Here is a 13,060-nt window from a genome sequence, read left to right on the forward strand (position 1 = left end):
TTTATCTGGGGCACCTCACTCATATTCAGACCTTACTGGGCTTCTGTTATCAAAGACTTGATTCCCAAAAACCTACCCAACAGTAGGTTGTCTTACAGCGCAACACTATCTCGAATCAGCTGGATCAACTACAGGCTGTTTTTACACAAGCTGCCTAATCTTTGACCTGGTCATGACCTTTTGCATAGCCTATGGCCACATGTGCACTCCATGCTATACCTTTCCCTGTCCTTAATACTTGACTGTAGATCCCTAAACTTGTTGTAGCTTCATTAAGCATTGAAATATTCACTGTGAACAGCCAAATAACTTCCCTTGTGACCTAGTGACAGTAACTTGTGTTTATCTGTTTCCCCAGTGACTATATAGGAATGATATAGGAATGACTGAGAAAGAAGGCTTATTGTGCAAACTTGGGTGATAACAGTAACTTTTATCATAGTATTTGTATAACATAAAAATATCAAATGTGTAGTGGGCTTTAGTCAACATAGTGTGAGAGCCTAAAGGTATAATAGTGGTTACATATCACAAAAGTTGTATCTCATTGAGATCAATGTTGTCTCGTTCCCCAACATGTTTCGCACAGCGGCTTCATCAGTCTATACTTAGGCTTCTCTCTATTCATATCATACCTTATGATGCCCTAGAATATCATACGTTACCAATTTCAGCACTCAATTACCTTTCTACTGTATTTACATATACTATGAATTATGATAATAGACAGGTAACAGGGGATCACCCAAGGCACGGAGTCTAAGTGACACCAGGTCTTCACCAGGGCACCCCGCAAGACAGACGGAGTCAAGGCAGGCGGCAGACAGATGTGGTCAGGTTCCAGGCACAAGTCAGGTCAGAAATTACAAAGGAGCAATGCAGGGTATCAAGGTAGCTGGTGCAAAGTTACAGCACCAGCCTCCATTACTGCTGAGACTAAATAGCCTCTGCCCCTTTAAGGAGCTCCTCCTCCCTGTGTTGTGTCAGTGTGAGCAAGACAGGAAGTGCTGCATGTTCTGTCAGCCAGAGACAGAGAGTAAGTGCTGCTCTTGGCAGTTCGACTGGGTACACAGGCACAGGATGCAGCAGGACAGTTTTGCCGGGACCGCTGTGGGAACCGACAGGTATTGTTTGTGTGTTACATATCATGTCTATTCAAATCGCCAATTATTAATATGTATGTATGTATGTACTATGAATATGTAGCTTATCAAAACAAATAGGATGCCAAGCTGTACAAATGGATTATATGGGCTGCCAATATTTATTATGGCACAGCATTCAACACATACAATGTCAATACATGTTTCACACTCACTTGTGAAGCATTATATGACCTATTAGATTTATTACATTCCAGTTTTCTTTTTATTCTCTTTCCGTTTCTCCCCCCTCCCATTATCAATCGTGCCCTTTGAGGAACGGGGGTGCCCTTCTGTCAGAATGGGCACCATTGGTTAGACTGTACAGGATATCCCAGTGCTTGCCGACCCCCGTCCTTCGTTTGGGCAAAGGAACTATTTATCCAATTCCAGGATCTACAGCAGAGAGAATTCCTTCCTTCTGCCAAGTAGGTGAGGGCACCTCGACAGGGAGGAATCCAATAAACCGCACACACCTTAAGGAGGAACAAACAACATTTGTCACCTCCTCTAGGCTTTTAAATCCTTTTTGCCCGGCTTCACTACGACCTCCTGCGCAAGCGCGGAAATAAGGAAACGCGCATTCTCCCAATCTAAATGCCAAGTTAACCATTTATAAGAACAAGAAATTTGCAGCACCAGCCTCTTTTGACTGGATGCTAACATCCCATCCCTACCACCTTCTACCAATGATTGAAGTAAGTCAGATTACCTATTCTCTTTCTTTGACTAAATTTGACACAGCTATCAAACTTATCTATGACTTTCCATACAACTTTTAGGTTTTAAATGAGTGGGATTCTCTCTCATCACTCCCCCACCAAAACAATTTTGAGATCCCCCTATCATTTAAAAGCTCTTACAAGCACCCATGAAAGTTACTATAAACATTTTTCTTTTCCCGTAAACGTTTGCTAATGATTAATGTGATGTCAGGATCCGAACCCTTGCACTCCTTGGATTTCTTGGACAAAGATACCTTGATACCTAGTTTCTTGCTGAACCTTGAACTTCTGGCCCCTCCCATGAACTTCCTATTTAAGCCATGGTTCTGAACTTCCTGTTGCCAGATTATTGTGCTCTGCCAAAATCTTGCTTTTCCTTCTATTGTTACATTGCGCTTTCCAAATTGCTACCTGTGTACCGACCCTTGGCTGCTGTTTAAACGACTACTCTTCCTCGCACTCCGTCTCCAACTGACACCATTGGCTACTGTACTTGGCTCGTGCTTTGACTACGTTTGTGTTTGCTCCTTCTATGTTACCGCTGCTTGTGCATAGATCAAGGACTGCTTCCAACTGTGTCTGCTTGCTGTTTCAGCTATTGGACTCCGAGCCTGACCCGATTGTTACACATATTATGTAAACTTTAATTAAAGTTTTGGGGAACGAGACAACATTGATCTCTATGAGAAACTATTGTGATATGTAACTACTAATATACCTTTGGGCTCTCACACTATGTTGACTAAAGCCAACCACATTTGATATTTTTATAATATACAATTACTACAACTATAATTGTAGTTTGCACAACAAGCCTTCTTTCACACTCATTCCTTTACATTTAAAATTTAAGCCTTGGCAAACACCGAAACCCCTAACCTTGGGCTGTTCTTTGGGTTTATCTTCCAACATGTTTCCCAGTGAAGTCTTGGCTTGAGCATCTCCATTTCAGGAAAGATGTTTTTTTATCAATAGATTAGTAGCCTTTGTTAAAAGCATAAAAAAAACAAACTGGCTGGATGTGAGATTCCCACTACACTTGAGGACTTTATCTCCCTGGTCATACACATAAATGTTAATTTTAAAAAAAAACCCTCAGAAGGTATTGTCTGCCAAAGTCTTTTTCTCTGTGATTGGCATCTACTTTCCAGGTCCCTCAGAACCGCCTGCACTCTCTGATTTACCTTTTCGAGAGAAACCTTTGCAACATGGCCATCTACATCTATTTTATGAGAAAAGGATTAACCTGAGTCCCAGGGCCTTTTCATTTGCCATGGGCAAAAGTGTATTTCATTATGCAGTGGTTGGGAAGTTACAACATACAATATGCCTGGAGGGGGGACAAAACAAGGCCACTCTGCTCACCCCTCTTTCTCAGCCTCCCAAAAAATGTCTGTCTTAATAGATTTCCTTGACTATATTTCTTTTTTTAGTTTAATCTATAAATCATTCTGTCTTGAGGGGACAACTCAAAGAAAAAAAGCCCTCTCTGCACATTGATTGATTACTATGGTCTTTATGCCATTACTGGTAAGAACTGCTACCTTCTGCCCTTGCCTGCAGAATTTTTTGATTACCACCATAGAGGGTAAATCTTTAATGAACTAGATCTGGTAGACTACTTCTACTACAATATTAATAATATTAAAAAAATATATATTTTTTTTTTAACCAGTGCCAGTCAGTCATGTCCTTTATACCCTGCAATGCCCCCTTAGTCTTGCAGCACATGATTAATTACATCTTCAATACAATAAAGATATTTGAAAACATAGTTTTTTTTTATATAAATAATATTGTCTTAGGAGAGTTTTTGAAAAATGTTAAACCTACTTCCAGCTGGCTGAAGCCTGTGGTCTTAAACCTGCTTGGCCTTTCTAGGAGCTTCATCTACTTGTTACCACCATGACTGCTCTCATCCAGAAAGATTGTGTTCAAAAATACTGTTTCCCCAACTTATTTTAAGGCTTTCATAATTTGAATGAGACTGGGTAATTAGAAACCCTTTGCATCAAAGATGTTGCTGTTGTGGTCAACGTTGTCCTTTTTAAAATGTTGCAGTAGGGCTAGGAACCCTGGCAGAAAGAAAGTAGGAAACAGCTTGCATTCAAACTGGCCCTTGAGAATTGGTTTCTCCTGGAAGGTTAGTCCGCATCCTCAAACTCCTGGCCAAAACATCCAATCATAATTCAAGTATTTTCCAATTAAAATTATAGCACCTGAACAGCTAAAATTTGAGTCAACAGTTCTTTTCGGACATCTTGGCCCCCACCAATTTCCTTCTTTCTAGTGGCCAAATTCCCAGAGAAAAAGAGGAATATGGCAATTTTCCCGAAGACACAAAAAATTTGTAAGTCTGTATCATTGTTTTTTTTTTTTGTTTGTTTTTTTTTTACCCTTTAACTTGGAGGTTGACTTGCAGTAACATACGTCTCAAGGTTCCCTCTGCAAAGTTTGTGGTGTGTGCCATGGTTTATATATCATTGGGACTTCATCTTTTGTTCCTCTCTGGCTACTATTTTACACATTTCCCCTCTAGAATATGAGGCCCAACAATATTCGCTTGTAAAACATTTTATTTCTTAGGATCTTCCACAGGGCCGAAGTCCTTCCAATCCATTAGGTCCTTGTCTTTGTAATGTCGGCTCTGCACCTGTTAAAGAAACCTTCATCATTCCATATTAACCTTTGCTGCCAGCATCCCAACAGGTACTTAAATAATAGGCCTGATTTATTAAAGCTCTACAATCTGGATAGAATACACTTTCATCAGTGAAGCTGGGTGAACCAGCAAACCTGGAATAGATTTCTTAAAAGTAATTTGCTATTTGTTAGCAAATGCTTTTAATCTTGGACCAGATCAATTCCAGATTTGCTGGATCACCCAGCTTCACTGGTGAAAGTGTATCTTCTCCAGCCTTGGAGGCCTTTATTAAATCAGACCCAAAGTAAAAGTACACTTACAGCTCCCAGAATCAATCAATGGGTCTCTTCTCTGATGCATATCCCTGGCTGACAATGGCTTTCTTGGGAGAAAGTATAGGTTAAGGCTTTTTGGGGTTTCTGTGACTTTTTTTTCTTTTTGCACTAAAATTTAAACTATAGCCTTGATAGGACTGTAAACCACAAAATGGCTTCCTAACAACCCTCTTCCCCACCCCCCAATTAAATACTTCCCACTTTTCAGTACACACCTCTCATTATAAACTTTAGGATGGATATGTCTATAGTGAGTTAAAATTGGAAGAAAGAATTAAGCAAACCATTTGTTAAATTCTGCTACCATTTTCCAAAAGTATTTTCCCGAGTACATTTTATCCATGCAGAAGATAAAGAAGCCTGTAATCCTTCTGTGTAATTATTGTTATTTATATGTTCTGATCTGGTGACTTTCTGCTTGGTGTAGGGAGTTTTTAGTTTTTTCCTTTTCTGTCCAAACTCCTTTTGCTTATAGAAAAGATTTGTGAATCAGCCTAATAGCTTAATACAATTAATAATTGTCTGTGTGTGTGCTCACCACAAGACTGCTGTTAATGAAAGAACATATGCAAAAAGGAAAAATGGGAATACACGTTGAAGATTGTGTAAAGCTCTGCAAACCTTTGATAAAGACAATTATGCAGAATCTATTGCACACTGTTGACAACAGCATTGCGATGGGCTCTGGAGGATTTCTGTTGCATAGTTTCCTCTTTCGTCAAATTTTGTTATCACAGTCTTACCAACCAGAACATCTTACAAGTATGGCTGAGACTTGCCAAGTCTTAAATGTAGCTGTGTACAGTTTGTTCCATAATTATATTTGGAATATATGTAGGCTTGCTACAGCCATCCTACAGCTGCCCCTTGTTAATGACACATTTTACTGATTTTTCGTTTGTCATCTGTCCATAATAGGGGAAATTAGGTTGTGTTTTGTGTTTAAATGATCAGTTTTAGTGTTTGAGCAGGACAAGAAAATGTTTTTATTGTACCCCACAACTTTTAGAGCATGCAGTGGTGAATACAATTTACAGATTATTAGTTTAAAAAATTATAATAATATCAAGATTAAATGTGGCCTTAGGTGGGTGAAAACCCAAATAAATCTTCAGTTTAAATATATTCAAAATGCATCAAAATAAAGATCTGATTTTTTTTATTATGCAAGCACAAAGAAAATCTCCAATCCTGCCAGTTTTTCGCAGAAAAGGACCCCTGCTCTTTGATAGTGTAACAGTAAAACAGAAAAAAATAAATATTCTATATCATTCTTTTATATTAGGCTAAATTTCATCCAACTGTTGTATTACTCAAAGTAAGTATGTAAGTATCTTTATATCATTCACATCTGAATGTAAGTTATGTTGCTATGTCACCAGTTAAGGAATTACCACAGAGCAACCCTGGTTCTTCTGGCCAACCTGGCTTTTGTAAGGTGCTACAAGTTGTGTTGCCGTCCTGTGCACACAGCTGTGACTGAGTTGTCACTATGTACAAGGCACCTTTATTAGTATTGTAGGCACACTTTGTATCTTCCAGTGCCTAAAAAGAAGAAAAAAATGACATAAGTAATATTGTTGTTTTAACACAGACTTTTTTTTTATAACAAAGTATGTGGTTAGTATTTTCCTTGGAATTGGATATTAATAAAAAAACCCTAAATATTCTGGCACAATTTCTTACCTTCAGATAATGGATCCACAATTTCTAAACATGGTGCAATAGGAACATCAGTGTTTTTTTTACATTACACTACTACATATCTGAGCTTGAGGTTTAATGATTTTATTGAATGTTGTGGAAAGAATAAGCTGTACTTTTTCGTTGGCAAAGTCATCCAGCATATTATAATGATCAAGTAGCGTTTGCCTGGTGCTTACGTATGTATACGCTGTAAACTATCCTGAACTGTACAGTTTCCCATTTGTTCACAGACTCATTTATCATTTACTTTTTGATTTATTAGGTAATTTAGTTTGCCAATGTTGTAAGCTCTGCACTCCATGCTTAGTTTCAGTTTATTATTGCTTACATTTATTATTATTCAGTCTACATTTTGAAAACATGGTGATGAATTTGTTTCAGTCCCCCTGTACACTCTGAAAATTACAGGTCATTGTGACATACAGTTTAGGAGATATGGAGGTTTGTACACAGAGCTGTGAGGATGCAGAATTCACACGCAGAGCTAGAGGTGGATACATTTCAAAGGCAGAGCTCGTGCTATGAGATGGGGGCGGGGCTGCCTGTGTCCCCTTCACATGAAGGCTGCACAGGAGGACACAGAGCAGCTTCACGGAGATCCTTGCATCCGAGGATGAGAGCCGCCCAGAGCTGGGCGGGGTATTCAAATCAGCCGGGCGGAGCAACCGGCTAAAAACCTCCGGGGAGAACTATGACATAGGGCAATATACTACTAAGTAACAGTTTTTTCTATGTATAAGGTATGTTACTGATTTTGCTGTTTTCTTATGGCTTGCTATAGATTTGAGCCATAAGAAAACAGCAAAATCTACATTATACATAGAAAAAACTGTTACTTAGTAGTATATTGCCCTATGTTATCACTTTATAGCGTTTTTGAACAAACCAAATCAATATAACTCCCACCTGGTCTTTTATATCTTTTTATATATGCCACATCTCTACAATACAATCCACTAAAAAAAAGGAATAAAATACCAATATCTAACAGATTTCCAGAACTCTGTAGCATAAAAACTGATTTATTTTAGATAAGATCAGAACAAGAAATTTAATAAAAACATGTACAATCATAATTTTGAATACATGAACCATGTTGCCAGTCTCCTGTATAGATATTAATATTCAATTTTACACGTTTCTCAGAACGACGTCTGCTTCTTCAGGAAACAGGAGATCTACAATCACAAAATTTGCAAGACTTAATTTTACAAAAAACATTATTTTATTCCTAAACACATAAACATATAAAATACACAGAGTATCTGATAACATAACATAATCATGATAGTTCAACTTACATTAACATGTCAATTGTATGCTATAGGCAGAGCGAAACAGTTCTCACACAGATTGGTACAGGAGTCAAATAATAAGGCGGCCTGTGATTTTAGATCTCCTCTTTCCTGGAGAAGCAGACTTAGTTCCACGAAACACATAAATTTGAAAATTAATTGAATATCTATACAGGAGATTTAACTACATGAAATTTGCCCACAGTGATTTGTGATTTGCAGTACTTTAACCTAAGGAATGTACTACTGCATATAGAAAAAAAAACAATATTCATGCCAGAAAGGTATTTTCTTCTAAAAGTTAAGTGTTTCCCAGAATGATACATTCACTAACAATATAAAAGTGAAACTAATAAAAAAAAAAAATGTTTATGTGTTATAAGGAAAATCTAGAAGTGTTTTTTTGCATCTGATCTGTACTCTGAAAGATGTACCTAATAGCAATGTATTCCCTGGTACATGAGTGTGCCAAGGCACTACTAGACCCCAGCTTCATAATTGTGTATTTGTAGTGTGGGATCCCAAATATTTCTACCTTCGACTACTAGCCCCAGGAGATTTGGATTGAGATTTGGTGATGTTAGTACTGTACTGCTGTCAGTATCCTGACTATCCTTGCTGGATATTTTGACATAAATGAAGCCCCACTTTTACCAAGATAAAAAATAGAGCTGCGGGGAGACTAAAGGCACTACCAGTGATTATTGCCCTCTGCCTACCTATTGAATGGATCTTCCAAGGGTTAGGTCCTCTTTAAATATAAGATAAGGTTTTGTTTATAGTAGACCAATACTAGGTTAACATGGCTTTCATGTTACCAATTTCTTCTGACTAGGAAACAGACTATAAACATATGCTTCTAAATATTCTGTATGTGGCCAAATAATATAAATAATTATTGGTGATATTAAAAAAATATTGTCATTAGTTTTTGAAAGATGTTTTTGCAAAAGTGGTCAAAAGGAGGTAAAAGTGAATGACAATAAAAGTGAAGTAAAGACTTAATAACACCTCTGGTTTATTTATATTTGTATATTAGTAGTTTTCTTTAACAAGTATAAACAAAGTTGAAGAAAGTTACAAATCTAAAACAAGAGTCTGAGGTTTTGTGAAGCTTCAAATTCAATAATGTTCTATAATTGCTCACAGATTTAGTATTGAAAGCTGAATGGCAGCATTAATGCTTAGCAAACATGCCAAATATGAACTTCCATATTTGCAAAGTGCAAATAGACATTTAACTTAGCGAATTTCTGTAACACATAGGGAAATTAATAGCAGTAGGTGAAAATGATGGGTAAACCCATCTTGTGCTGAGTAAGCAGCAGCTGCAAAGCATTAGAGATCCCTTAAAATTGCAAAAAAAAGTTAAGTATTAAAATATAATGTTAGAACTTAAGTGGTGAAGAAGGACATTTTTTTAACATGTTATAGGCGGTTTTGCATTTATTTTTCTGCATTCAGTACCATACTACATATTAGCAGTTTGGACAAAACACGGCATACTTCTTTAAGTTGAAATACTTATTTTATCAACCTGCATTCACATTGATTTGGAGAAATCAATAGCAACAGTCATAATTCCTATTGTAGGCACATCTCCATGATTGGCCCTAATAACCAATAGCACATAAGGTTGTAGGAGACCTGCATTAGAGTAGCAACCCATGATAACATTATAGTTTGGCCTGAGTTGCGGGTTTACAGACATACAGACATTTTTGGTTACTCAGTTTCTAGAAAAATAAAGCAAAACTAGCAATGGAAAAATGTAAAGATACACATTTTCTTTTCAGTTTCTTTGAGCATGATTTTATAAATTTGTTTTCACTGTTTAATAAAATCCATGTTTTCTGGTAACATTACCTCACACTTCCTGGTGTCATTATTAAAACTGGGAATTGGATCATGATTCTTCTAATAACTGCGTCACACTGCTGTAGCATGTTCACTGTCACGTTCTCCTCTTTGTTCATAATGGTGAGTTTTATCCCAAAATAATGCTATGTAGCCTGTTAATAATTAAATCTGTGTCAGTTTTCCTTGTCATGGTTTGTGCTGATCTTTTAACAGCATATTGCAATTACAGCCTTTTGTGTTTAGTTCATTGTGTAATATATTATTAGAGATTTTAGAAATTAGCAACAATACTGAGCAAATGTAAATACATTTAATTTTAGAGTCTTGGCTTATCACCCAAGTGTAGCTTTTCTTTTTAACATTCTTTTCTAAGAGCTATGCAGTTTTGTTATTTGAATATTAAAAATACAAATGAATAGTTTTTTATGTAGAACCACTTGAATTGAGAATGTAAAAATAAGGCAACAGTTGATCTTCAAAAGAAACCTGTCCCCCTCCCTCTGAAGTACCTTTCCTTTGCTTCCTTCCACTCTGTTCTTCCTCTGGGGGAAAGGAAAAAAAACTATGTAAGCTCCAAGATAGAAATATAATAAAAGTGATTGCCAAAAAAAACCTCCTGAGGAATTAAATGTTTGGTATCCTAACAACTTCTTTAACCAAGGAGATAGCCAACCCCAGATCATTCTCCACAGTTGATAAAGAACAGTCTTATGGAGGAACAGAAATATATTGAAGGTTTTTTGCAGTGGTCCTCCCTCCTGCAGTGTAAGAAGTATTTCCGCATTTTCCTCTAGGGGAACTTTAAAAAACATTCTTACTCAGGCTATACCTCGATCCCATAGCCTTGGTTTAATAATGTGACTAGGACTAGGGATCCTCACTGCAAGAGAGGCTTTTACAGTCTTACTCCTGGTGTTCAGCTTTACATTTAGTCCACATTTTATTGTTTGCTTTACCGCGTAGCATCTTTCTCATCAATCCTTGTTTATGTATTATCTTTGTATTAAATCCTATTAATATTGGCCTTTTGACGCTTTTACCCATTCATCCAGCATATAATTATTGTTCTCATACACTGACTCACAAAAAGCAAATTTTCTCCCAACTCCGCAGTGTTTGGTTAACCTGCACTGTGTATTGTGTTTTACAGATGTAAATCTGTGGGACTTTACACACATGTAATTACTGATCCTTGGAAAAAAGAGATCTAAAATCTAAGCTAAGATCTGCAATTCCAAAAGTGGCAGGTAGTAATCATACATGTATACATTAGCCATTTTAAATATCTGTAGTACAACCAGTGAAATATTTACAGGTTTTAAAAAAAAGGAATTTTATATCAACACATGATTAGTTCATTTTATTCTGTTATCTATTTCAGGGTGACAAGGCTCCTAGTTAGATAATTTAGGGAAGTATGGTATTCATATACCCTGGTTTATAATTAATTTGTGTCAACAGATTGTAAATCATTAGACTATGATGGCTTTGGATTGCCTGGAAACCTTTCTTTGTTATGGAAAGAATAGCTAACTGTGTTATTAAGGAGTAATTTTTATTTTTACTATCAGTCCATTGTCTTACTGCAGTCCTTGAACTAATCAGCATTGGTGATTGTTACCTTCTTGGTACCAATTGAGGTGGTTTATCAATGCTACATTTTCATAATTTTAGTTCTTTTATCTTCACTTTATATCATACTTGTGTATGGTTTTGTGTACAAGAGAAATAGCAGCATGTATTTAGGTGTATTCAGCTTCCATTTGAAATGCATATGATCTGCTTATGAGTTTTATTTACGGTTCAAAGTGTTTCTGATATATATCTGTACAATTAAAAAAATAGCAAGGATAATAATTGCCAGGTTCTTCTTTTAGAATCCTTTTGTTGTTGGTATAAAAAAATAGCTAGCAAGTATGTCCCCATACATTGGTAGCTAATGTTGTGTCCCTTTACATTTGTGGTCAGTGACCAAGATATTAGTGATTATTAGGGAAATACCCCCTTAAAGCATACCTGAACTCAGGATTTTTACTTTACATAGAAGAATAGACAACCCTTTCATTTAAAGTAAAAATTTTGTTTGTGTTTTTTTTCAAGTGCAACACCCTTTAAAAAAAAAAAAAGGGTGCAGCACAACCCCCTAATTCTTGAACGCCTAGGCGAAATACCTATGTTACGCATCTCGGGAGGCTCTTGGCTGCTCCTTTCTTCAATAAAAAAATGTAATTGCCGCTCCGACGCATGCGTAGTGAGATCAGCTAAAAGATGATTGGTGCCCATAATTACTTGATAGATAAGAATACAGGCTCTACTGGTCCCATGTCATTGGGGCTGTCCCTAACAGCAATGCTGTAACCTATGCAGGCCCTGCTACCATTGTTTAGGTAACCCCTAGCACCCCAAATTCAAGTGAGGAAAAGAAATGTTAGTGACTATTAAGCTAACCATTGTTGCTTATAATAAGTTTATGTTGGGTGGCCTATAAATTTCACTACTTCATTTCCATAACAAACAGTTTAAAAAAAGCTGGCTTTTACCATTTTTAAAGCAAATTTAAAATCAAGAACAAACATTTATTCCAGCTTGCCAACCCTAATATGGTACTATTTCACTTGGTATCATGCTTAAGGTACATACTTGAAAAAAACAATCTGAATAAAAAACTAATGTTCTTAGTTATACCTGGAAATAAAGAAAAATGCTTTGACTTAGGTGTAAACCTAAGGCACAAATGTAGCCATCTCCGCTAACATTCAAAACAGTTATCAATAGAAATGAAAAATTACTATGACAGGTGATGTCCCTTCTGCAATATATATGTTAACCTTCCTGGTCATGCTTGGAATATTTGAAAAGGCTGAGTTGTGCATGTGTAATGTCATCTATGGTTGCTGTGGAAGCCCGGCATTCCCAGCATCCCTTGCATGTGCCTGCATGGCCAATCAAGATGACTGAAGGTTGTTGATGTAGAAGAATAAAAGATGGCAGTGCCCAGCAAGCTTATATAGGTAAGTTCTGATTGAAATTATGTTTGTGCATTGTTGGTGACCAGTAGATGATGATGTCTTGTCATTTAACATGTTTATTAAACTCATTCTCCAGTGTCAAGAGTTTGTTACATACTTCATTAAGTTTGTCCTTCAGTATGATACTGTAACTTTGTGACTCACTATACTTTGATGTTTACAAAATCTGTGTTGGGCATAGTTTTTTGGGAATCATCACCAGCAGCATGGAGTGGATTGCCAGTCTTGTGAACCATGGCTTTGTTTTTGCCAGAAAAGTCTGCAGATTAACCACCTAGCCGGTATGCCCGTACGAAGGTCGGGCAAAAAAAAATGGCTAGGAT

At 36.8% G+C, this 13,060-nt stretch overlaps 1 protein-coding gene and 1 long non-coding RNA gene across 2 annotated transcripts in view; one reads left to right on the forward strand and one right to left on the reverse strand.

Annotated features, from left to right (window-relative positions):
- PEX7 (peroxisomal biogenesis factor 7) overlaps positions 1 to 13,060 on the forward strand; it is a gene marked incomplete in the record, with an annotated part of 101,344 nt that overhangs the window by 55,717 nt on the left and 32,567 nt on the right.
- Positions 7,560 to 10,117, reverse strand: LOC140328978 (uncharacterized). Its single transcript, XR_011920376.1, has 2 exons — positions 9,715 to 10,117; positions 7,560 to 7,731 (listed from the first exon to the last, which is right to left on the reverse strand). It is a non-coding gene; the product is annotated as an uncharacterized lncRNA (long non-coding RNA).

This window comes from Pyxicephalus adspersus, chromosome 4 (assembly GCF_032062135.1).
Source record: "Pyxicephalus adspersus chromosome 4, UCB_Pads_2.0, whole genome shotgun sequence".
NCBI lineage: Eukaryota > Metazoa > Chordata > Amphibia > Anura > Pyxicephalidae > Pyxicephalus > Pyxicephalus adspersus.